Genomic DNA, 5,123 nt, shown 5'->3' on the forward strand with positions numbered 1-5,123 from the left:
CACTGTAAAACCGAGTTGGAGCTTGTACCTCCCCATATATATGTATGGAGTGGAGTTTGCAACTGAAAAGAAACTTTGTGTTCCCAACAAGATAGGTGAAGGACGGCTTTCACACTCAATTATCTCTCAGAACTGAGCATGTGGAGAGACGTTCGTTCATCTAGCACAAAGGGAACTGGTTGAAGGAGAAACTATTACTCTGGTTTCTCAGTCTGTTTCCTAGTGCCGGTTTTAAGTTCCTGCAGTTTTCACTGTAAAATGGAGCTGGAGCTAGTACCTCCCCATATATATGTTTGGAGTGGAGTTTGCAACTGAAAAGAAACTTTCTGTTCCAAACAAGCTTGGTGACGGACGGCTTTCACACACACTTATCTCTCAGAACTTAGCATGTGGAGATACTTTCTTTCATCTAGCACAAATGGAACGGGTTGCAGGATAATCTATTACTCTGGTTTCTCAGTCTGTTTTTTAGTGCTGGTTTTAAGTTCCTGCATTTTTCACTGAAAAACCGTGTTGGAGCTAGTACCTCCCCATATATATGTATGGAGTGGTGTTTGCAACTGAAAAGAAACTTTGTGTTCCCAACAAGCTAGGTGAAGGACGGCTTTCACACACAATTATCTCTCAGAAATGAGTATGTGGAGAGACGTTCGTTCATCTTGCACAAAGTGAACGGGTTGCAGAAGAAACTTTTACTCTGGTTTCTCAGTCTGTTTCCTAGTGCCGGTTTGAACTTCCTGCATTTTTCACTGTAAAACCGAGTTGGAGCTAGTACCTCCCTATATATATGTATGGAGTGGAGGTTGCAACTGAAAAGAAACTTTGTGTTCCCAACAAGCTAGGTGAAGGACGGCTTTCACACACACTTATCTCTCAGAACTGAGCATGTGGAGAGACGATCGTTCATCTAGCACAAAGGAACGGGTTGCAGGTGAAATTTTACTCTGGTTTCTCAGTCTGTTTCCTAGTGCCGGTTTGAAGTTCCTGCATTTTTCACTGTAAAACCGAGTTGGAGGTAGTACCTCCCCAATTATATGTATGGATTGGAGTTTGCAACTGAAAAGAAACTTTGTGTCCACAACAAGCTATGTGAAGGACGGCTTTCACACACACTTATCTCTCAGAAATGAGTATGTGGAGAGACGTTCGTTCATCTTGCACAAAGTGAACGGGTTGCAGGAGAAACTTTTACTCTGGTTTCTCAGTCTGTTTCCTAGTGCCGGTTTGAAGTTCCTGCATTTTTCACTGTAAAACCGAGTTGGAACTAGTACCTCCCCATATATATGTATGGAGTGGAGGTTGCAAATGAAAAGAAACTTTGTGTTCCCAACAAGCTAGGTGAAGGACGGCTTTCACACACAATTATCTCTCAGAAATGAGTTTGTGGAGAGACGTTCGTTCATCTTGCACAAAGTGAATGGGTTGCAGGAGAAACTTTTACTCTGGTTTCTCAGTCTGTTTCCTAGTGCCGGTTTGAACTTCCTGCATTTTTCACTGTAAAACCGAGTTGGAGCTAGTACCTCCCTATATATATGTATGGAGTGGAGGTTGCAACTGGAAAGAAACTTTGTGTTCCCAACAAGCTAGGTGAAGGACGGCTTTCACACACACTTATCTCTCAGAACTGAGCATGTGGAGAGACGATCGTTCATCTAGCACAAAGGAACGGGTTGCAGGTGAAATTTTACTCTGGTTTCTCAGTCTGTTTCTTAGTGCCGGTTTGAAGTTCCTGCATTTTTCACTGTAAAACCGAGTTGGAGTTAGTACCTCCCCATATATTTGTATGGATTGGAGTTTGCAACTGAAAAGAAACTTTGTGTTCCCAACAAGCTATGTGAAGGACGGCTTTCACACACACTTATCTCTCAGAAATGAGTATGTGGAGAGACGTTCGTTCATCTTGCACAAAGTGAACGGGTTGCAGGAGAAACTTTTACTCTGGTTTCTCAGTCTGTTTCCTAGTGCCGGTTTGAAGTTCCTGCATTTTTCACTGTAAAACCGAGTTGGAACTAGTACCTCCCCATATATATGTATGGAGTGGAGGTTGCAAATGAAAAGAAACTTTGTGTTCCCAACAAGCTAGGTGAAGGACGGCTTTCACACACAATTATCTCTCAGAACTGAGCATGTGGAGAGACGTTCGTTCATCTAGCACAAAGGAACGGGTTTCAGGAGAAACTTTTACTCTGGTTTCTCAGTCTGTCTCCTAGTTCCGGTTTGAAGTTCCTGCATTTTTCACTGTAAAACCGAGTTGGAGGTAGTACCTCCCCATATATATGTATGGATCGGAGATAGCAACTGAAAAGAAACTTTGTGTTCCCAACAAGCTATGTGAAGGACGCCTTTCACACACACTTATCTCTCAGAACTGAGCATGTGGAGAAACGTTCGTTCATCTAGCACAAAGGGAACGGTTTGCAGGAGAAACTTTTACTCTGGTTTCTCAGTCTGTTTCCTAGCGCCTGTTTGAAGTTCCTGCAGTTTTCACTTTAAAACCGATTTGGAGCTAGTACCTCCCAATATATAAGTATGGAGTGGATTATGCAACTGAAAGAAACTTTGTGTTCCCAAAAAGCTAGGTGTAGGACGGCTTTCACACACACATATCTCTCAGAAATGAGCATGTGGAGAGACGTTCGTTCATCTAGCACAAAGGGAACCGGTTGCAGGAGAAACTATTACTCTGGCTTCTCAGTCTGTTTCCTAGTGCCGGTTTGAAGTTCCTGCAGTTTTCACTGTAAAACCGAGTTAAAGCTAGTACCTCCCCATATATATGTATGGAGTGGAGTTTGAAACTGAAAAGAAACTTTGTGTTCCCAAAAAGCTAGTTGAAGGACGGCTTTCACACACACTTATCTCTCAGAACTGAGCATGTGGAGAGACTTTCTTTCATCTAGCACAAAGGGAAGGTTTTGCAGGAGAAACTTTTACTCTGGTTTCTCAGTCTGTTTCCTAGTGCCGGTTTCAAGTTCCTGCAGTTTTCACTGTAAAACCGTGGTGGAGCTAGTACCTCCGCATATATATGTATGGAGTGGAGTTTGCAACTGAAAAGAACCTTTGTTTTCCCAACAAGCTAGGTGAAGGACGGCTTTCACACTCACTTATCTCTCCGAACTGAGCATGTGGAGAGACGTTCGTTCATCTAGCACAAAGGGAACAGGTTGCAGGAGAAACTATTACTCTGGCTTCTCAGTCTGTTTCCTAGTGCCGGTTTGAAGTTCCTGCAGTTTTCACTGTAAAACCGAGTTAAAGCTAGTACTTCCCTATATATATGTATGGAGTGGAGGTTGCAACTGAAAAGAAACTTTGTGTTCCCAACAAGCTAGGTGAAGGACGGCTTTCACACACACTTATCTCTCAGAACTGAGCATGTGGAGAGACGATCGTTCATCTAGCACAAAGGAACGGGTTGCAGGTGAAATTTTACTCTGGTTTCTCAGTCTGTTTCCTAGTGCCGGTTTGAAGTTCCTGCATTTTTCACTGTAAAACCGAGTTGGAGGTAGTACCTCCCCAATTATATGTATGGATTGGAGTTTGCAACTGAAAAGAAACTTTGTGTTCCCAACAAGCTATGTGAAGGACGGCTTTCACACACACTTATCTCTCAGAAATGAGTATGTGGAGAGACGTTCGTTCATCTTGCACAAAGTGAACGGGTTGCAGGAGAAACTTTTACTCTGGTTTCTCAGTCTGTTTCCTAGTGCCGGTTTGAAGTTCCTGCATTTTTCACTGTAAAACCGAGTTGGAACTAGTACCTCCCCATATATATGTATGGAGTGGAGGTTGCAAATGAAAAGAAACTTTGTGTTCCCAACAAGCTAGGTGAAGGACGGCTTTCACACACAATTATCTCTCAGAACTGAGCATGTGGAGAGACGTTCGTTCATCTAGCACAAAGGAACGGGTTTCAGGAGAAACTTTTACTCTGGTTTCTCAGTCTGTCTCCTAGTTCCGGTTTGAAGTTCCTGCATTTTTCACTGTAAAACCGAGTTGGAGGTAGTACCTCCCCATATATATGTATGGATCGGAGATAGCAACTGAAAAGAAACTTTGTGTTCCCAACAAGCTATGTGAAGGACGCCTTTCACACACACTTATCTCTCAGAACTGAGCATGTGGAGAAACGTTCGTTTATCTAGCACAAAGGGAACGGTTTGCAGGAGAAACTTTTACTCTGGTTTCTCAGTCTGTTTCCTAGCGCCTGTTTGAAGTTCCTGCAGTTTTCACTTTAAAACCGATTTGGAGCTAGTACCTCCCAATATATAAGTATGGAGTGGATTATGCAACTGAAAGAAACTTTGTGTTCCCAAAAAGCTAGGTGTAGGACGGCTTTCACACACACATATCTCTCAGAAATGAGCATGTGGAGAGACGTTCGTTCATCTAGCACAAAGGGAACCGGTTGCAGGAGAAACTATTACTCTGGCTTCTCAGTCTGTTTCCTAGTGCCGGTTTGAAGTTCCTGCAGTTTTCACTGTAAAACCGAGTTAATGCTAGTACCTCCCCATATATATGTATGGAGTGGAGTTTGAAACTGAAAAGAAACTTTGTGTTCCCAAAAAGCTAGTTGAAGGACGGCTTTCACACACACTTATCTCTCAGAACTGAGCATGTGGAGAGACTTTCTTTCATCTAGCACAAAGGGAAGGTTTTGCAGGAGAAACTTTTACTCTGGTTTCTCAGTCTGTTTCCTAGTGCCGGTTTCAAGTTCCTGCAGTTTTCACTGTAAAACCGTGGTGGAGCTAGTACCTCCGCATATATATGTATGGAGTGGAGTTTGCAACTGAAAAGAACCTTTGTTTTCCCAACAAGCTAGGTGAAGGACGGCTTTCACACTCACTTATCTCTCCGAACTGAGCATGTGGAGAGACGTTCGTTCATCTAGCACAAAGGGAACAGGTTGCAGGAGAAACTATTACTCTGGCTTCTCAGTCTGTTTCCTAGTGCCGGTTTGAAGTTCCTGCAGTTTTCACTGTAAAACCGAGTTAAAGCTAGTACCTCCCTATATATATGTATGGAGTGGAGGTTGCAACTGAAAAGAAACTTTGTGTTCCCAACAAGCTAGGTGAAGGACGGCTTTCACACACACTTATCTCTCAGAACTGAGCATGTGGAGAGACGAT

The sequence above is a fragment of the Camelus dromedarius genome, unplaced genomic scaffold (assembly GCF_036321535.1).
Source record: "Camelus dromedarius isolate mCamDro1 unplaced genomic scaffold, mCamDro1.pat HAP1_SCAFFOLD_178, whole genome shotgun sequence".
Taxonomy (NCBI): Eukaryota; Metazoa; Chordata; class Mammalia; order Artiodactyla; family Camelidae; genus Camelus; species Camelus dromedarius.